General features: G+C 35.3%; 1 protein-coding gene across 2 annotated transcripts in view; it reads left to right on the top strand.

The window, feature by feature from the left end:
* The window catches only part of Tenm1 (teneurin transmembrane protein 1), a 621,649-nt gene that overhangs the window by 259,851 nt on the left and 339,158 nt on the right, over positions 1-22,640 (top strand). The gene's annotated exons all lie outside the window — the stretch shown is intronic.

A 22,640-nucleotide genomic window follows, 5' to 3' on the forward strand; every position in this document is an offset into this window, starting at 1 on the left:
TGCTGTTAGATATAGGGCTTGAGCGCTTGTCTAGTATGCATAAGACCCGGGGTTCAATCTTCATTACCAGAAATATAACTTTTTATTGATATAAAAAGTGCTAATTTGAGCCAGGCTCTGGTGGCTCATGCCTGCAATCCTAGCTAATCAGGAGGCTGAGATCTGAGGATAGCGGTTCAAAGCCAGCCCAGGCAGGAAAGTCCATGAAACTCTTATCTACAATAAACCACCAGAAAACCAGAAGTGGCAGTGTAGCTCAAGTGGTAGAATGCTCTCCTTGAGCTGAAGAGTGACGGACAGCACTCAGGCCCAGAGTTCAAGCCCCATGATCGACCAAAAAAAAAGTACTAATTTATAGTATTTTTTTAGCTTTTAAATTTGAAGAATTCATGTTGTCTACTTCATGGACTGTTTTCTATAGACATTAGTGTGTATAAATAATGAGCATAGCACATCACTTGAAAAACACTGTTTAGTATTAACTTCTATCCTAATCTCCTTTGGGAATCAAATCAGAAGCAGAAACACTAATAAGCTCACATTCTAACACATTTTTTCTTACCAGGATATTAATATAAATGCCAGTTGTGGTATCAGAGAGTATGTTACCACCAATAAACCAAAAGCACTATGGCACAAATCCAGAAAAGAGTACCATCAATCAAGTGGGCTCATCAGCACTTTTTCTTCTACTTTCCAAGAGAAAATTCATCAGTAAACACCTATGATGAAGACAACACTATTAGAGAAGTACTAATGAGCAGAGTTCATGCATCATTGCAACGCTCTTTTTGTTTTTAATTGAAAAGAGAAAGTTAATAAAGTCACAAAAGCAGAGATTAATGTCTATCTTCTTCAGAGTTTTCAACAGTAATGACTTCCTCATCTTCCTTTTGATTCATTTGCAGAGGAAACAGTAGGGCAATATGGTTAACTAGCAATTCTGACAAGCAAACACACTCCTTTCCTCTACAGGAAATCTGTTATTTGGGATTGGAATAGGCTCAGGCAAATGGAGAAAGAATACTATTCTTATTTGAAATGTACATCTAGGGATGTTTGTACAAACTGCACCCACGAACCTTCTGTATCTATGCAAGGAATATATTAATTGGTCTCAGTTTCATAAGATGCAGGGAAAAACATAAGTTTTCATGTGAGACTGAGTGAAGAACCATTTTAGTATATTTAAAAATATATTCAGTATTATAAAAATGAATTTTAAAATACATAGAAGTCCTATCATTTTGATCAAATAGAATTTTCCAAATATATCCTCTAAATGTTCATTTCATGTTTAGTCAATAAAAGGTAGCTGTGGGTGCTGAAGACCTTAGGCATGAGCTATGTAATACAAACACACTGAGCTTCCTCATCTATAAAAACAAATATAAAAATAGTTGCCAGGATTGTAGGTGTGCTGCTGTGGTCAAGGAAGTCCTCAGGCTGTGAAAGGTATTGGGTTTATCCCTAAACACCTCAAAAAACCTGGCCATGGTCAAGTTGTTAAAAAGATAAATGTAGAGTAGTAAAGTGTGCCTCATATGCTGTAAATCACTATAAAATTGAGATGCAATATTATCATCCCTTCTGCATAAATATCTCTAAAACAGAGAGCTGAGATATTCCTGAGGCATTCCATTCTACTCAAAAAAAAACTAGTGAAAGTTCTTTTTGAACCCAAATCTGCCTCTTCTCACTCAACCCATTTTATTCCCATATCTAATTATAGAGTTTCACAGAATAAATAAAATCCTTCCCACATCTGATAGGCCTTCAGTGTCCCTCAGTCTGCTCTTCATTGTGTTCTTCATCCTCCCTCATTCCTTGCACCTGTTACTGACATGTACTAGATTCAAACTTCCCTGCCTAATGTTTCTTTAGAATACGCTCAATTTTGTCTAAACTATTCTTGAAATCTAAGGCATTGAGCCTTGAACATTTCTGATTGTGAGGAACACAGGACATTCTGGTTACCTTGAAGAACTGAGAACACCTTTTTAATGTATGTTTCATTCGATGAGTGGTTTTGTTTTGTTTTGTTTTGTTTTTTTTAGTCTCTGGGAACCCAAGAAATAGTAGTCAACACTTGAATAAAGGACTAAAGCTCATAGGTCTTTGGCATTAATAAGACTCATAAAAGTTCTGCATTTTGAATATTCTTGCTAAATGTCTTCTTTTTTCCAGAGTGGCTCAATATTGTTTCTATCTAACACATGGCTTCTGCTTTTTCATAGCACTATCTGACTCCACCCAACACCTCTTACTTCATTCTTTCAGCTACCTTTTACTTTGCTGTCTGTGTCTTTAGATTAAAAAACCTAAGAAAGGCATTTGGATTAACCCGGTTCATCTCTTTTGTGCTACATGGTATTTAAATTTCTTGTCAATTTTTGTAATTTATTCTTTTATTCAGCTTAGACTGAGAAGAGAGGAAAATCGTGGTAAAGTAACAACAAGGTCAGCTTCAGCAAGAGGTGGGAGCAGATGCAATGCCTCTTTGATGAGACTCTTAGCAATAACCTTGACTCAGTCATTTTGGATGTCTGTGTGTGTGTGTGTGTGTGTGTGTGTGTGTGTGTGTGTGTGTGTTCTATGAACAACAGCAATCAGGAATCTCCCTTAACTATTATTCCTATTAGTGCTGTTTACTTCAGTACTGGCTATTTTCCTATATGGAACTATTAGTGTATAAGTTGACAACTCTGGGAATGCCAAGCCTATGCCTTCTCAACATGTTCTGAAGCTAAGTGATATTTTGTTTATTGTATAATTATATAGTTGAAGCTTCTTAAATTGCATGTTTGAGAAGGAAAGAGATCATCAAAATATGTGTATAGCCTTGATCTGGCTATTCATTTCTTTTGACAGTATGTGGAGGTGTAGCTGAATTCTAATATTACCATACAAAGTGCTTACCCCAATCTTTTACTTGTTCAGTATGTAGTGTTGTTAGACATAAATCATCCTTTTCAGTATGTTAGTAACAATAAAGCTACACAGGATCACATCAAGGTCAAAGATCCACAGCATGCCACTGGAAACCTCTCTGCAGGATGACCTTTATCTGTCAAGAAACATTCTTTTCCTAACAGCACAACACACATTTTACATCTTGTTCAGAAGCATATCATGAGTGATCTTCTCAAATACCTTGCTGATATCTAGATCCAGTCTGCCTACATATTTCCTCATCTTTCAATCTAATAACCAAGTCAAAATAGAAATGGGATGGTTGTTTAACGTGACTTCTTAGAGAACGTTTCTTTATTCTCATGGTTACTATCTTTTTTATTCATAGCTTCTTACAAATAATTATTTTAAGAACTTGTAGAATCATACATTGAATGTCCATGGTACTTTGCAGTCTAGTCTAGAGAGCCCCAAAGCTTCCTGTCTCTTTTGGAAACTGAAGCCAATGATTACCATCTCTCATCTTCTGCCTCATTTCACCTGCACCACAGTCTCTGAAACTTTCATGCCAAATTACAAGATCTCTCTCCATTCTGAGATAGAATTTGTGAATTCATTTAGAGCACTCAATTGTCGTTTAGTATACACTTTGCCTCTTTGTCTTCCTGTTGTAGTAATTGGCAGTATTTTACAGTGTTAATTCAGTGATACCTTTAGACAAAGAAAACTAATAGCTGATAGTGCCTCTCTTACTTTTCTCAGAGAATAACAATTTCATGAGTTGCCCAGTCATCTTATCTTTGTCTTCCTGCTCTAAACATATATTTAAAACATCAAAAGAAACATTTTCTGTCATCATTAATAGTATTTTTTCAAGCCCCAGGCTTTTTGTAGTTGTGAACCAACTTGATCCTATTTTCATCATGCCTTAATACATTTACATATCCTTGGTTTTCATCCATTTATTATATTTTCAGTTATTGCCTTATGTAAATTATACAAAAGAATTTTATTGTTATATTTACAGCATACATATAATGTGTTTGGATCAAATTCAGTCCATCTATAGCATTCTTTTTTAACTTTTTCTCTTCCTACTCCTGCCTTTTGCACAAGTTTTGGTGGGTCTCATCATCCCTCTATTTTAATACATGTCATCCAGAAATTGAATCTTAATAAAGAGAACCAAATAAGACATATAGAGTTCAATAGAAATTCTCTTATTTCTGTGGGGGAGGGTCATATAAAGCAACATAGAAATCATCTTATAAATATGATAGAAACAATTGCATGAAAGGAAAAAATCCCCAAAAACATTTGAATAGTTGTCTTGGGGTTCATTCCCCTAACATCAACTTATCTGACTTTTTCTGCTTGACTCAGACATATACTAGATATTGTAAATAAGGGAAACCATGGGACTATGTTTCTTTGGGCCTGGCTTACTTCACTTAATATAATTTTTTCCAAGTCTTTCCATTTCCTAACAAATGGGGCAATGTCATTCTTTCTGAACGAGGCACAGAATTCCACAGTATAACCCATACTTCCATTGTTTTTGATGTTGGTATAATTTGTGGAGGGGAAGGGAAAAAAACAAATCGTTTAACTAGGGATACAGGTGGACCCATTGCAACAATGAGATGTACAAGTCGGTATGTCGAAAAACGAACTTAACAACTTTGGTGGGGGATGGGAGGAGGATCGGGTTAGGGGAGAGGAGGATTATGGGAAGGGGAAACAACGAGGAGGCAACAATGCTTGATAAGAAATGTACTCGTTATCTTGCCCATATAATTGTAACTCCTCTGTATGGTATTCTCATAATAAAAAAAATAAAGAAATTCTCTTATTTCATTAGTATTTGAGAGTATCATGTCTAATTCTTTTTAGGTGAGCTGCTTTCATAAATTCTTTGATTTTGGCTTTATAATTTATTTATCATCCTTCGATAAAATGGTGTCTTTCTCTGAAGAATCCTTTCACCATCAACTCACCAGTTTCTTTATTTTGAAAGTAATTCAGAATGTCACCTCTCCTCACCATTTTCTCTTCTTCTGGTAGGTATAGTCATCAACTAGAGAGATTGAGATTTAGAGAATGTGCCATATATTTGCCTTTAGCTAAAAAATACAACCAACAGATGTTGGGGAGTTGAAATTATTCATGTTTACTCCATTTTATTCCTATGATACTTTGGTAGTGTGTGTTGAAAATGACCCATCATTTCTTCCATCTGGCTAAGAGGCTTATTGTAGACTCTCTAATTTACCACTCATCAGATATGTGCCCTATACCCCATTACTCAACATCACCAAGTTCTCTTTTTTTTTCATCTGTATAGTAAAACCTACTGAATAAGTCTGTTGTAGGAATTAAATGGCTTAATACTTGAAATATGTGAATCGCAGCCATGAACATAGTATATACTTGATAAATAATAATACAAGGAATGATATTATTTCTGTCTTCATCTAATTTAAAGTGGTTATATGCTTATATTACAATTGTCCCCAAATAAACACATACAAGATCATTCCACTCCCTCTTTTGTTATGCCTTCACATAAAATATACTCTTTCATCAATCTTTATCATAGCATTCCCTTCCTTGTGTTTTAATGATACATATCTGTAAGGCTTTTTGAGACTTTTCTGTGCTCATCCTCTGGAATAGGCTTTTGATTGCTGCTTGCCAGAGAAACAATGCCTCAGTTATCCAGTCTATTAAAGAATGTGATTTTCCTTGAATCTACTCAGACACCAGTCATTTTAGCTCCATCTTCATGCTTTCTCTTAGCATTCCTAACACCTGCATTGTCTTGTTTGGGTGTGAGTATCTTTTACAATCTTGAACTACAGGAACACCACTAAAACTCGAGAACCTGACTGATGTATATAAACATATATGCTTCAACATACCAAGACTAAGCTACTGTATTGTTGTGAACCTTTTGTAGGGCTCAATTTCCTTCTGTGTTATATGGAGAAAATGATAGCTCTACCTTGTAGGATTGTTTCAAGAACTGAATTGGAAAATATACAAAATATCGACTCAGAGCCACATACATAGAAAATGTATATGAAATGCTATTTTCAGTATAATACAAGATCCTTGCACAGGCCTATTGGCAATGAGAGGAATTCAGAGTCACTACAGTTCAGAGAACCACATTAACTTTAATCTGCTCTAAAAACAACCAATATTCTCATGTATCTCCCAGTCTGTGAATTATTGAGCAGATCCTGAACAGTGGGCATTTACTGACATCACTTGTTCTCTGTAGCAACTATCAACAATAAGAATTCTTGTGCTCCAGAAACTTGTGATCTCATATGAGTAACAATAGTATTTTTTTTTTGGTCAGTAGTGGGGCTTGAACTTTGGGCCTGGACACTGTCCTTTCACTCTTAAGCTCAAAGCGAGTGCTCTACTGCTTGAGACACAGCACCACTTCTGGTTCCCGAGTGGTTTATTGGAGATAAGAGTCTCACGGACTTTCCTGCCCGGGCTGGCTTTGAACTGTGATCCTCAGATCTTAACCTCCTGAGTAGCTAGGATTATAGGCGTGAGCCACCAGCACCGGCTAACAATAGTAATAGTTAAATATGCATCATTACTACATGGCAAACACTTTTCCAAGCCCTTATAATTCTTCTCTTTTGATCCTCACACGAATACCCTTAAAGTAGGTATTATTAGTGTTGCTATGCTAAAGTGAGAATTGAAAAACAGTGGAACAAACTGTCTTTCTCAACCAAAGCGTGTTGCTTAAAAAGTTTTGCTTTGACCTGAAAGTGAAAGAGGAACTGAGTTGGGATAAGGAAGGATTTTTGAAATGTAAGGTTTTTTTTCTTGTTTTTTCTAAGATAGAACTAAGACACTCTGCAGAAGATACAGCTCAAATTGTTCAAGAAATAGCAGAGAGTGTGTGTATGTTTTAAGGTTATTTATCTACTGTTAATCTCATTTCAAAATCATCTTAAGTAAGTACATCTTACCCTATTCAAACTAGCCAATCACAAGCAGATTGGAAACGACTCAACCAGTCTGACAAGAGGATCAGAGCTTGCTGTATTAGGGATAAATAGTGGAGCAGACAGATGCTTGCTTAACAGATTTTTGGCTAATGGTGCACCCTTCTGCAGAAGTAAATTTTGCCTTGCAGAGATATTTTTTTTTATTTTTCTGCCAACTATTGTGATTTCAGTTGTTCTTGAAGAGCATATTTAAAACAAAACTAAGGTACAAGGAATTTAAGGAACTTTGTGAAATTCTGCATGAAGGGATATGACATAGTGTTAGGTTTTGAATGCAGGTTGTATAGGTTCAAGTTCTGCCCATTGAACTAATTTGTATTTCTAATTTTTAGTGGTACTATACTTAAATTTTGGATTTACATAAATGGAAACCCAAGGTAGAAATGCTTGTATACAGCCAATCTAACAAAGGTCAGGATGATGGTAGCAGAGAAAATGTTGAAGTGCATAGAGGGTAATAAGTATGCATTTTCCTGTGTGAAATTGCTTAAAATAATTTTCTTTCAAAAATCATTAAGGGGGGGCTGGGAAGTTGGCTCAGTGGTAGAGCGCTTGCCTTGCATGCATGAGGCCCTGGGTTTGATTCCTCAGCATCACATAAGCAAAAAAAAAAAAAAAAAACAGATATGGCGCTGTGGCTCAAGTGGTAGAGTGCTAGCCTTGAGCTGAAGAGCTGAGGGACAGCACCCAGGCCCAGAGTTCAGGCCCCACGACTGGACCCAAAAAAAATCATTAAGGGTTGGTTAATGATAGAAGAATGGACATTTTGGAGGATCATATCATACTCAAAAATCATGCATAGTCATCAGTTCTCCATTTCATTGATATTAGGCATTATTCTTCCTTTTCCATTTATATCTCTTTTTTTTCAGGTAAGGGGTAGGTTTATTCATCGTTCTGGCTGACACCAGGCCATGTTGGCCCTCCACATGGCTGGGAAAAGCCTGAGAATGAGAGCTGGGAAAGAGAGAGAGCTGGGAAAGAGAGAGAGCTGGGAAAGAGAAGAGAAGGAAAGAGCTGAGAAAAGAGCTAGAAAAGAGCATTTATATCTTCTTAACCAGGTTGGATAAGCATATGAGAAAGTACATTCTGTCTGGTTTAATCAGAGAGAACTATTCTGGAGTCCCAAAGCCCAGCATTCTTAAGCTAAGATACAGAAATTGACATTTCACGCTATAATGAAAGCTGTTAAGGTGGTATACACGGCTTCCACATACAGGGGCCAATCCTTAAATATATTACAGTTTTTAGATTCTCTTATCATTTATTGTCGATCATGGGGCCTGAACGCTGGGCCTAGGTGCTGTCCCTCAGCTCTTCAGCTCAAAGCTAGTACTCTACCACTTGAACCATAGAGCCACTTCCAGCTTTTTCTGCTTATGTGGTGCTGAAGAATCAAACCCAAGGCCTCAGGCATGCAAGGCAAGCACTCTACCACTGGGCCACCTTCCCAGTCTACTAGATTCTCTTATGTTTTAATTCTATCCCAGAAAATCTCTTTACTCTTCTTGTCAAATAAGCATCCATTTTAAATCATCATACAGCTAGCTTTGGTAACACAACATTGTGCCTTCTTTATAAAAACTGTTAGGAGTCTTTATAAAAAGTAAGTAGTTCATTCAGGTAATCCTAGCTACTAAGGAGGCTAATATCTGAGGATCAAGGTTAGACACCAACCAGGGCAAAAAAGTCTATAAGAATCTTATCTCCAAATAATCACCAAAAAGCCAGAAGTAGAGCTGTGGCTCAAGTGGTAGAGAGCTAGCCTTGTGCAAAATGACTCAGGGACAATGCACAGGCCCTGAGTTCAAGCCTTAGGACTCCTCCCTCCCAGAAACACACAAACTCACACACACATGAAGGTTAACAGTTTGGATTGTAGAAGCCAATGAAACTCAGTTCTGTTCCTTATTAGTGATATCAACTTAGAAAATTCTATGCCTCTGTTTTCCAGTCTGGAAATGGGTAATAGCACTCAATTTATTTAACTGTTAGAAAGAGCATTTTAGACTTCACACATTCACAAGTGATTTTTACATCACTTTACTTCCTTCTCTTCTTTTATCCCTTTCCCATTCCTTCCATTTTCAGCCCTGTGAAATTAGTTTTGATCCTTTTTAGTTTCTTAGAATCCTAAATAACTGTTTTTGTTTCCTGCATCTGTTTCTCTATTCCATCTAAACATTTTGAGTATAAGGGCCCCATACTGTCTTTAAATTGAGTCTTGCTTACTCCTGTCAGGAAGTCAAAGCCTAACCCACTTCCTAACAGAGATCTAGAACAATTCCCTGAGCTTCTCAATCTCCTCATGTGGATTCATTTGTTTAAGTGGAACTTTAGGCATTGTTTTCCTCAACTATTCTTTTTGTTGTTCTTCAACTCAAATTGTCTACTGAAAGTTTACCTGATATTCTAGTCAATAAAATTTTGGGCACAGTGTTGGTTCAAAGCCAACAAAATTTGCTTGATTTTCCCTTCGATGGTAATTATTTTTCAGAATGATGATAGACATTAATTGTGATCTGTTCATCAAAATAAATCCTACCTTATAATTTTTTCTGTGATTTTCAATACGATAGAGAATGTAGACTTTAGATTAACATGACTTCTTCAGCTCACAAAGAGATGTCACACCTGTATGGAGGAATAGTGTCTGACCAGGAGAAAGGATACTAGTTATCTTCACTGATTTTTAACATATTCTGATAGATGGCTGTATTTTAGGGTGAGGCTAACTGCCCTTGCTAGCTGCAGGCCAATATAACAATGAAGTGGAGTCTGTATAGTTGCTTTAATAAAAGAAGAGCCAAAGGCATTGGTAGAGGATATGTTAACAAGGAATGAAAAGAGAAGTAAAATCTATATGACCAATATTTGCCACTAGACTTCTAGAGCTAGTGTCTGTCCTGGAGAAATAAGAATCATTTGGAAGAAATATTAATGTTGATGGTAGTGACAAATATTTATGGAATAATATCCTTTTCATATTAACCTATAAGTGTAAGTTCTTCAGCAGTAGTCACATTTCTTTATTATACAATAGCATTAAAATATACCTAACATTTAAAATTAGTTTTTTCTTAGAACATTTGAAAAGGAATAGTAGATTTGCAGGCATAATTTTTTCCTTCAATAATGACTAGAGGGGAAATAAAGCTCAGTATATACATGTGCAATGCTTAGACTCAATAATATCTCATGCTTTAAAGCGTTAATAGCACTGGGGTTAGCAAAATCTATCTTCAGCCACAGATTTAAAGATTCTTTCCGAGACAGGAAAAGACTTCTTAGAACTAATCTTTGACCTATAAATCTTGTTTACTACACATGAACACGAATCAACCAAGCTTTTAAGCCTACGCCAAATAATGGATGCAGAATATACATAAAATTTAAATGAAAGAGTTCTGTAGTCTTAAAAATATATTTTGCATACTGAAAGTTAAAACATGTCTATAATACTCTAATGTGCCTAAGTAATAAAGAACAATACTTAGGAGCTCATTGTGATACAGTCTGTAGTCACTTTTGTGGTGATATTACTTTAAAACATTCTTTTTAATTGACTGTTCTCAGGTTCATTTCAAAATAAAACCATAGGCAAGTTTAATTTGTTTCATTTCATAAAGGAAATTTCACCTGTGGTGAAATGGAATCTGATTTAATAAGGAGAATTATTTAGCAATCTAAATATGAATGTAAACAGTTTTTAGAGCATTTGTAAAATTGAGTTGATTGATAGATGAGCACAATAAACAAAAATTATATTTTTGAAGACTTGTTGTATCTAACTTTATGGCCTCATTCACTATATACTTTTTTTCCCCAGAGCTGAGGAACAAACTCAGGACCTTGCACTTGCCAGGCAAGTGCTCTGCCACTGAGCTAAATCCCTAATCCCTCACCATATACTTTTACACTTCCTTACCCGAGGTTATATACTTAGAACAAAAATGTATGTTTTTGAGCAATAGAGAAAACCAGTTCTTAACAACTTTACAAAGTTACTTATTCTCTTAACCATAATAAGTACTTTATTGCTATGGCAATAGACAGTTGTCTTCTGTATTTTACTAGAAGTATGAAATATATTTAAAGTAGCATAAAATGACTTTTCTGCCAATTCTTAGTCTCTACAGGTGTCTGCATGTGTGTGTGTGTGTCTATGTGTGTCTGTGTGTCTGGCATGTGTGTAGGCATCAAAGACATTGAATTATATTTCCCTTTGGGAGAATCCAGCTGATTCTTAGTTCTATGACACAAAAATATTTGTCGCTTTAAAACAGAAGAAAAGATCAGGTTAAGTCTTTGAATTTTCAAATGTCTCTGCAAGAAAGGTGAAAGTATGATACTGATTATTTCATTTAGAGGATAAGAGAGCTCAAAAAGAATTATACAAACCAGGTGCCAATGGCTCACACCTCTAATCCTAGCTACTCAGGAGGCTGAGATCTGAGGATCATGGTTCAAAGCCAGCCCAGGCAGCAAAGTTCATGAGACTCCTATCTCCAATAAAAAGTCATCAGAAGCCAGAAGTGGTTCTGTGGCTCAAGTGGTAGAGTGCTAGCCTTGAGCTGAAGAGATGAGGGACAGCACCCAGGCCTAGAGTTCAAGTCCCACAACCGACAAAAAACAAAAAAAACTACACTTTGGCAAACAGATAAGTAAATGAACAATAACTGTTTCTCCATTGTGTTACATATTTTTGGTGTGAAGTTATATATAAGAAAGTGTATAAAGCAATCACTAAATGAAAAACAGTTAAAAATACATTGAATTAATTTTAGCATAGGTAAGTTTCAACAAATGGCAATAAATATGTATTATGTACCATTTTCTGAAAAATATTCTAGTTAGTGGGGCAACAACAAAGATCTAAACAGACAAAAGTCCTTTCTTGTGAGTTTACATTCTACTGGGGGCAAGAGTCTTTCTTCTAAGATGTTAATCTAATTGAAAATACTATAACTTCGAGACTGGGGGACTGGCTAGAGATTATTTGGAATAAATAGCAGAAAATCAGAGATAGAAGTAGTCACTAATATTTTGACTGCTTATTATTTCTTTACAAACTCTAAAAATCCTTAGAAAATGGACATACTAGAAATTAATCTCAATTTAAATGCAAGAACTGCATGTTGGGAAATTTTATTAACAGATCTACTTAGCAGTTTGAGTAAGACATTGCAAACAAGTCTCCATAAAGCCAATTTAAGTTTTTTTTTAACTATGACAATTTGTCTCTGATATTTTACATATCCTAAGCCATCCCTTTTTGTTTTCTGAATATCTATAATTCTGTTAAATTTTCCTGCCTAGAGACATAATCTAGTTTTTATTCTATTCATATTAAAATCTTAATGAGCATTAATGCTTAGAAAACTGGAAGGTTTTGAGTAATGGGAGAGAGTGATTAAAGTTAAATCGAACTTTTTGAAAATTGTCATTCTGGTTGAAAACCACTCAAATATGAATCCCTTTCCATCTTAATCCAAATGATAATAATTTAATCTTTTATATTTGAAAATCTTATATTAGGCTAGAATTGTTTTTTTTCAGACACAAGTTGGCACTTTGCAGTGAACAAAATGTCTAGTGGTCCCAGAACATCCTTCAAATTTTTCAGGTCAGAATTTTTTTTAATTTTATTTTTGTGTAAAGATGCTGTACAGAGAGGTTACAGTTACATCAGTAAGGTAATGAGTACATTTCTTGTTGGACATTGTTACCCTCTCCTTTGTTTATCTTCTACTCCTTTAAAATTTGAATGGTCTGTGAGTAGATGAAAAAGAAGCACTGGATTTAGAGTCTGAGTCCAATTCATTCACTGAATAGCTGTATGACCTTACTAACACCTGTCTCTTTTTCTCAACCTCATTTTCCTCAATAGTCAGATGAGTGATTGGCAAAATACTCAAGATCTTTTCTGAGTATTACTGTCTCAGTCATTCTATGGCTTTTATTCTTGTACTTACTCCTTCACTGAATCCTGATCAGTTGAGATTTCCAATTATTAGATTCTAGTTAATTTGCAAGTTTAATAATTCTACTTTGGGTTTCCTAGCCAATGATTCCTTCAGAATTTCCAAAGCAAAAAGTAAATAAGAAATACACTATTTGTTGAGGTTAACGGTAATACCAGTCAAGTATATTTAAGCAAACAGATCAGTGCAAGACTACTCTAAGAAGACATTATCTTTAATAGACATTTTCAAAATTAAACATAGTTCAATAACTTCATGGTCACAGGATTCAACCCATCTTTTATAGAACTATCCTGTCTTGGTTCATACTATACAACTGCAGTAAAATTCCACTATGTTCCCTCACCTAGTCATTTTCAGTCTAGTTATGAAATAAATATTACTTCATCTTTTCCATTGTTAGATAAATATATAGTCTGTGTTGGGTTTAAATCCCAACCAGTCATTTCTATGCTATAATCCATGAATTCACAATAAGATATTTTTACTATATTGACCATGATACATACAGAAATAGATTTAGGTTTAATATTACAATTGCCAAAATTAGGAAGAGTGAGGAAAAGGATAGGTAGGGGAAGGGATGGGTGAGAATGTTGAAAGGGGTGACGTTAATCAAGATACATTGTATTCATAAACTACTTTGTTAAATGCAACTCCTTTGTACAACTACTTAACAATAATAAAAAAACATAAAGAGGAAAAATATATTTGCCAAACATAGATGCTGATTTGACATTCAGTATGGCACATAAAATCACTAAACTGCAGTTCACATTGTCTTGTATATCTCCCTGTGTTTTCCCTGAATAATCAAAGTGAACCAATGGCTTATTTTGTACTCTAGAAACCATAAAACAGAGAAGTAGGAAGAGACTATTTTAATGGAAGGATTGCCTGATTTCTCAAATTTCTCCTGGGCTCTAGGGGGATTTATAGTAACTAAGGTTTAAAGCACAGCACAAGTTTGAATTTGACTGTTTCCTAGGTGGTCTAACCTGAGGGGAGTTAATGTTGTTTCAATTGCTGTGATTATTATACATTCTGCATGTTTTAATCGGTCCTCGGGTCTTGGATTTATGCCTTGTGACAAGTTCATGAAGGGTACAATTTATAAAGCAATTTAAAAAATTGAAGTAGAAAATGTTTTCTGTTCTCAATAACTTAGAAAGATTTTCTTATTTGGTCAGCAAGGGTAAATGTTTGAGGCAATTATGAGTGAGTTTTATATGGTCTCTGGCCCTAAGGTTCAGAGCATTTGTTTGTATAATAGATCAATCTCAAGTAGAAATAGTCTCAAGGAGTTGGGAAGGAAAATAAGATCATGAGTGCCTGACAGGAAAAATATTTTTCTAGAATTCTTTAAAGAGTGACAGACTCCCTCCTGTAGAGGTGGTAAAAACACAGAACTCCATGTTCCAATTGAATGAATAGCTTTAGACAAAAGTTTGTCAACATTTTTATTCCAATAAATGATTCCAACTTGGAATCATTTATTGTTTGTACATATTTTGGATTTGACAGTCCAGTGTGTTATAGGATGTTTAACATCATCTTTGTCTTCTATAAACTACATGATAGTAGCCATAACACTCTCCTCCCATCTATGACAACCCAAGATAGCCCCAGACATTACTCAGTGTTCCTGTGGTCCAATACTTCCCCCTTACTGCCAATGTTTCCCAATCTTGTCTTGGTACTTGTGAGATAGCATCTACTGTAACCTAATCATCTGTACTCAACCAATCTTCAGACTCCTATAGTTTCATTTTTACCTTGAGATCTTCTCACTTCCTATTATTCTTTTCCCAAGGCTTTTGTTAGAGACTTTAGATATTTCAAATATATAACGTGGTTCATATTGGAACCTACTAACTTATACCCGTTTAGCTCTAAACCTCCTCCTCATGCTTTAATACAATAATAATAATTTTATCTCCTATTAACTTGTCATAGCCTACATTTTTATGTGAGAATCTTCAGGAAGAGGAATATATTTTGGGCACATTGAATATATACCCAGCTTATTTTGTGGCTAATTAGTTTGTTTGCTACAGATGAAGAAGTGATGGAATATATTATATCATTATCAACAATTTATATCAGATCTAGACTGACTATAGCAAAGCAAACCAAAGTCACTTCTGAAGCAATTGGTAAACAATTCTCAACCCTTGCAAACATGGCTCTATTGATAGATATAGCTAGATTTTGGTATCTTGCATATCAATTTATATATAATAATCAATATATTTTTATCCATATAGCTATATCTATATTTATCTACCTGCAATATTTCCTTTCTTATCTTCTTTGCTTTTTCCTATAATCTTCATTCTCCTTTTGTCCACACTATTGTCTTTTCTGCCTTACTTTAGATATAAACTAGTTTGAGAAAATCTTTAGCATTTCAACAAATGCAGCAATAAATAAGTGGGCTGAAGACTCATAGAGAAACTTCTCTGAAGAGGAAAGAAAGAATGCCAATAGACACAGGAAAAAATGCTCAACCTCCCTAGCCATAAAAGAAATGCAAATCAAAACAACATTGAGATACCACCTCACCCCAGTTAGAATGTCTCATCAAGAACTCTAATAACAACAGATGCTGGAGGGGATGTGGTCAGAAGGGAACCTTACTGCATTGTTGGTGGGAGTGTAAACTTGTTCAACCACTTTGGAAAGTAGTATGGAGGTTGCTCAAAAGACTCCACATAGAGCTCCCCTATGACCCAACAATCCCACTTTTGGGCATTTTCTTGAATGATCTTAAATGAGACCATACTAAAGCTACCAGCACAACTATGTTTATTGCAGCATTATTTACCATAGCTAAGATATGGAACCAACCCAGATGCCCCTCAGTAGATGAATGGATCAAGAAAATGTGGTATATATACACAATGGAATTCTATGCCTCCATCAGAAAGAATGACATTACCCCATTTGTTAGGAAATGGAAAGGCTTGGAAAAAATTATATTAAGTGAAGTAAGCCAAGCCCAAAGAAACATAGGTCCCATGCTTTCCTTTATTTGTCTGAGACAAGCAGAAAAGGTCAGATAAGATGATGTTAAGCGAAATGAACCCCAAGATAAGCTCACAAATGTTTCTTTTTCTTGCTTGCTATTAGTTCTAATGCATTTATAAGGTAGTGAGTTTTCTTTGTTGCTTTTTATGTCCTTCCCCCATGGTACAAACCCTGTTTTCACCATATTTGATGTTGGTATAATTTGTGGAGGGCAAGGGAAAAAACAAATTGTTTAAATAGGGATACAGGTTGACCCAATTGCAACAATGAGATGTACAAGATGCTATGTAGAAAAACGAATTTTACAGCTTTGGCGGGGGCGAGAGGGCTTGCAGCGGGAGGAGGGCGGGAGTGTAGTCCTAGAGATGGGAGAGCAGGGATGGTAGGGGAAAAACAAAGGAGGAGGCAATAATGCTTGATAAGAAATGTACTCATTACCTTGCTCACGTAATTTTAACCCCTCTGTATGGTATTTTCACAGTTAAAAAACATTAAAAATAACAATTTAAATATCCAATTATAAAAGTATAGGCTCATCAAAAAATGTAGTCCCAATTATTTGCAAGTCACATGTTTGTTCCCATTTCACTATTCCCTGCTATGGAATAAACTACTGAAAACCACGGAGTAGCTTTTTCTTATTCCTTCATTAGAATAATGTATAAAATGAAAAGAAGATTAAAAAACACTCACCAATTGATTTCTAAGAAACTTTTATTTTTAATATAAATTTTTATTGTAATGATACTGTACAAAGAGGTTACAGTTACATGAGTAAGATAATGAGCACACTTTCTGTTGAGCATTGTTACCCATCCTTTTGTTTTTCCCCTATCATCTCTTTGCTCCCCACCTCCCCCACAGCTCCCTCCTCTCCACCCCGAAGCTATAAAGTTTGTTTTCACTGTAGTGTCTTGTACATCTCATTTATTACATTGGGTCAACCTGTACCCTTATTTCAGAATTTGTTATTTTCCTTCCCCTCCCCAAATTAGATAAATGTATATACAAGATGCAGGGCACCAGAACCAAATACATTGAAAACAGGGGTTATACCATGGGAGAAGAATATACAAAAGAAACAAAACAATCACATAGCATATTATAAGTACATTAAAAACAACAGCAACAAAAATAAAACTTCTTGTGTCCCTATCTTTGGGTTCATTTCACTTTGCAACATCTTTTTGTGTGTGTTGAAAATAACGTACAGAGGGGTTACAATTATATGGGCAAGGTAATGAGTACATTTCTTATCAAGCATTGTTGCCTCCTCCTTTGTTTCCCCTTACCATCTCTTCCCACCCCCCGTAGCCCCCTGACCCCGTGCCAAAGTTGTAAAGTTCATTTTTCTACATGCCTTGCACATCTCATTGTTGCAATGGGTCCACCTGTATCCCTATTTAAAAAACTTGTTTTTTCCCTTCCCCTCCCCAAATTATACCAACATCAAATATGGTGAAAACAGGGGTTATACCATGGGGGAGGGACATATAAAGCAACAAAGAAATCCTCTTATAAATATGCTAGAAGCAATAGCAAGAAAGAAAAACACATCTTATATGGTCAAATGTACATAGTGTTTGAACTTTTCTGCTTGTCCTAGACATATACTAGCTATTGCAATAAGAGAAACCATGGGGCCTATGTTTCTTTGGGCCTGGCTTACTTCACTTAATATAATTTTTTCTAAGTCTTACCACTTCCTAACAAATGGGGCAGTGCCGTTCTTTCAGATGGAGGCATACAACTCACACACATATATATATATATATATATATATATATCATATATCATATATCACATTTTCTGGATCTATTCATCTACTGAGGGGCATCTGGATTGGTTCCATATCTTAGCCATGGTAAATAATGCTGCAATAAACATAGTTGTGCTGTTAGCTTTACTAAGGCCTTGTTTATGATCATTTCCATAAATGCCCAAAAGTGGTATGCTGGCTCATAGGGGAGCTCTATGTGTAGTCTTCAGAGGAACCTCCATACTGCTTTCCAGAGTGGTTGAACAAGTTTACACTCCCACCAACAATGCAGAAGGGTTCCCTTTTGGCCACATCACTTCCAGCATCTCTTGTTATTACGTTTCTTGATTATAGCTATTCTAACTGGGGTGAGGTGGAATCTCAAAGTTGTTTTGATTTGCATTTCTTTTATGGCTAGAGAAGTTGAGAATTTCTTCATGTGTCTATTGGCCATGCTTATTTCCTCTTTAGAGAATTCTCCCTTTAAGACTTTAGCCCACTGGTTGATGATGCGGTTGTCTCTTTGAGGATTTGTTTTTGGAAGATTCAACATTTTAGTTCCAAGTAAATTTTAGATATGATGTTCTTGTCTATGTATAGCAAGTGAAGATATTCTCCAAGTCTGTGCACTTTCTATTGATTTTACTATGTCCTTTGCCATATAGAAGCTCTGCAGTTTCATGCAGTCCCAACCTTTCTTTGATTTTTTGTGTTTCTGGATCTTCATTAAGAAAATTTCCACTTGTGCAAAGGAGCCCTAGAGTTTCTACTATTCCTTCCTGTAATATTTTCAGGTTGTCTGCTTTTACTTTGAGGTCTTTGATCCATTGGAGTTGATTCTGGTGCAGGGTAGTATATAAGGATATACCTTAGTTTTCTACAGGTGTTTAATGAATCTTGCCAGCACCATTTACTGAAGAGAGTATCTTTCTTCCATTCTCTTTTTTTTTAGCTCCCTTATTGAAGATTAGGTGGCTATAGGTCTATGGGTTCATTTCTGGGCCTCCAGTTCTATTCCATTGGTCTACAGGCCTGGTCTTGTTCCAGTACCAAGCTGTTTTATTACTATAGCTTTGTAGTAGATTTTGAAATTTGGTATTGATATTCCTTCTGCCCTGTTTTTTTCTTCTAAGGATTGTTTTTGCTATTCAGGGTCTTATATTGTTCCATATTAATTTTTGGATTGCTGCTTCTATTTTACTGAAGAATGTTGTCGGGATGTTGATAGGTATCACACTGAATTTGTAGATAGACTTTCACAGTATTGCCATTTTCACGATGTTAATCCTCCCAAACCAGAAGCATGGGAGATTTTTCCACTTCCTTAGTTCTGTTTTATTTTCCTTTTTCACGTTTTTACAGTTTTCATCATAGAGGTCCTTCACTTCTTTAGATAAGTCTTAGGATTTTATTTTTTTGTGGGATTACTACAAAAGGAGTTGCTTTCCTGATTTCAACTGTGCTCTTCTCCTTAGTGGCATATAGAGAAGTAATTGCTACTTTGCCAAAGTTTTGAATCAGCTTGAGTAACTTGGGAATGGAGTCAATGGGGTTGTATAAATGCAAGATCATGTCATCTGCAAAGACGGAGAGTTTTACTTCATCTTTCCCTATTTGGATCCTTTTTATGTTTGCATCTTGTCTTATTGCTCTAGCTAGGCATTCTAATACTAAATTGAAGAAAAGTGGGGAGTTTAGATATCCTTGTCTCATTCCTGAATTTAGAAGAAATGGCTTTAGCTTTTCATCATTAAGCATAATACCGGCTGTAGATATATCCATACACAGCCTTTATTATATTGAGGAATGTCCCATGGATTCCTAGTTTTTCCAGAGCCTTCATCATAAAGGGGTGTTGGATATTGTCAAATGCTTTTTCTGAATCTATTGAGATTATCACATGTTTCTTATCCTTGCTCTTGTTGATGTAATGAATTATATTGATTGATTTGTGTATGTTGAACCAGCTTTGCATCCCTGGATTGAATCCTGTTTGATCACAGTGTATGATTTTTTTTTGATGAGTTGTTGAAGTTCATTGGCCAAAATTTTGTTGAGAAGTTTTGCATCAATGTTCATCAAAGAAATGGGTCTATAGTTCTCTTTCTTTGATGAGTCCCTGACTGATTTTGGGATGTGGGTTACAATGACTTCCTAGAAAGAGGTTTGTAGTGAAGTTTCACTTTCAATTTCATGGAAGAGTTGGAAGACTATTGGTGTGAGTTCTGCTTTGAAGGCCTTGTAGAATTCAGCTGTAAATCCATGTGGTCCTGGGCTTTTCTTGGGTGGGAGTTCTTTTACTGTTATTTCTATTTCAATATTTGATATGGTTATGTTAATTTTATTTAAATCATCTTAGTTTGGACATGTCAATAATTGCTAGAAATTTATCCATTTCTTCCAGATTCTCAAACTTATTAGCATAAAGTTTTGAGAAGTATTTCCTAATAATGTTCTGAATCTTGGTTGTTTCTGTGGTGATTTTCCATTCTCATCTCTGAGATTGTTTACTTGTGTGTGTTCTCTTATTTTTCTGATAAGATTTGCTAAGGGTCTGTCAATTTTGTTAATTTTTTCAAAGAACCAATTCTTTGTTTTGTTTTTTCTATGTTTTTTGACTCTTATTCATTTAATTCTGATTTAATTTTAATTATATTTTCCATCTATTGAATTGGAGTTTAACTTGTTGCTCTTTTTCAAGCTGCTTCAGTGTCTAAAAACTTTTCCAATGAAAAGTTTATATTTTCTAAAATGTATCTCAAAATATAAATTATTATTAACTATAAAGTTAATGAATATAGAATAAACTTACTTACCTAAAATTATTTTGATATATTGGCCTGAGAATTCTAATACAGAAATATTTTCATTAATAGAAAACATTAACTTGATATTTACCTATGATTATTTCCTTTTAATTGGCATAGACTTTTAATATAAATTTTTAAGTTAAAGTTAGATCTCCACAGCATAGATATAATGTAGAAAAGAGTATGGAAGTTTGTCTTGACATAGCATTATTATTAAGTGGTAACTAAATATTTTAATTTACTTTAGGGTTTACTAAAACAACTTGATTAAACATTATAGAATATGTAGTGGTTTTGTTCTATAGGAAATACACATTTTTTCTATACTCTTTGTCTCATTTAAACTTTGAATATCTTGTATCAGAAATATTATTGTTTTTTAATTTTTATTTTATTGTTAAGATGTTGTATGGAGGGGTTACAGTTACATGAGTAAGGCAATGAGTACATTCCTTGTCGAGCATTGTTTCCCTTTCCCTTCCTTATTGTTGTCACACTATCCCTTCCCTTCCCCACCTCTGATACTCTTATCTCTCCTCCCCCACTTGCCACCCGAATTTGTAAAGTTCTTTTCCAATACACTGTCCAGTAGGTATCTTCATTGCAATGGGTCATCCTGTATCCTTGTTTCAGCATTTTGTTATTCCCTTCCTCTTCCCAGATTAGACATATGTATGTTCAAGATGCAGATTTCAATATAGAGTACAGTGCCAACAGTGAATGATATGTTGTATGGGAAAAAACATACAAAGGAAACAACAACAAATAATAATAATAAAATCACATGGTACATTTAAAACAGTAACAATAAAGACAGAACTCTTGGGTCCTTATCTTGGGGTTCATTACACTTAGCATCAACTTATATGGTCATTTGTGCATGGTTTTTGAACTTTTCAACTCATCTGATAAGATTATTTTATATGGATGCTAATTATTGCAAATAAGGGAAACCATGGACCTAACTTTCTTTGGGACTGGGTAACTTCACTTAATGTGATTTTTTACAAGTCTTTCCATTTCCTAACAAATTGGGTGGTGTTGTTCTTTCTGATGGAAGCATAGAATTCCTATACATACATACATACACACACACACACACACACACACACACACACACACACATAGCACATTTTCTTTTTCTTTTCCTTTTTTTTATTGTAAACATACTGTACAGAGGGGTTACAATTACATGGGCAAGATAATGAGTACATTTCTTTTTTTTTGGTAGAAAAGTTTTGTAGAAATTTTTTTTTTTTTTTTTTGTCGGTCATGGGGCTTGAACTCTGGGCCTGAGTGCTGTCCCTCAGCTCTTCAGCTCAAGGGGAGCGCTCTACCACTTGATCTACAGCGCCACTTCTGGTTTTCTGGTGGTTTTACTGGAGATAGGAGTCTCACAGTCTTACGTGCCCGGGCTGGCTTTGAACCGCGATCCTCAGATCTCAGCCTCCTGAGTAGCTAGGATTACATGCGTGAGCCACCAGCGCCCGGCGTTTTGTAGAATTTTTATTGGCTCTTACTACATAGTGTTAACAATAGTCTTGAAGACAGTTGCCTAAACTGATCCTAGAAAGAACTTACTTTACAAATTATTTTGTTAGTCTGCTAAAACCTGTTTGGAGCTACCTAAAAGACAGGTATAAAAATGCTCTTCTCAATTAAAAAAATCATTAATAGAAAACACACACATACAAAAAAAAAGAACTGGAAAACTAACAGAACATTCAATGTATGTTACAGGAATGCATACCTACAAATCTGTAAACAAACCTAAAGATCTTTTGAGCTGATAAAAAATGAATGAGTACATTTCTTATCAAGCATTGCAGCCTCCTCCTTTGTTTACCCTTCACATCTCTTCCCAGCCTCCCCCCGCCCCCCTTAACCAACCCTCCCCACCACCAAAGTTGTAAAGTTTGTTTTCGACATGACAACTTGTACTTCTCATTGTTGCAACAGGTCCACCTGTACCTTTAAACGACTTGTTTTTCCCTTCTTCTCCACAAATTATACCGACATTAAATATAGTGAAAGCAGGGGTTATACTGTAGGGGAGAGACATACAAAGCAACAAAGAGATAATCTTATAAATGCATTAGAAACA

This window comes from Dipodomys ordii, unplaced genomic scaffold (genome assembly GCF_000151885.1).
Source record: "Dipodomys ordii isolate 6190 unplaced genomic scaffold, Dord_2.0 Scaffold38, whole genome shotgun sequence".
NCBI lineage: Eukaryota > Metazoa > Chordata > Mammalia > Rodentia > Heteromyidae > Dipodomys > Dipodomys ordii.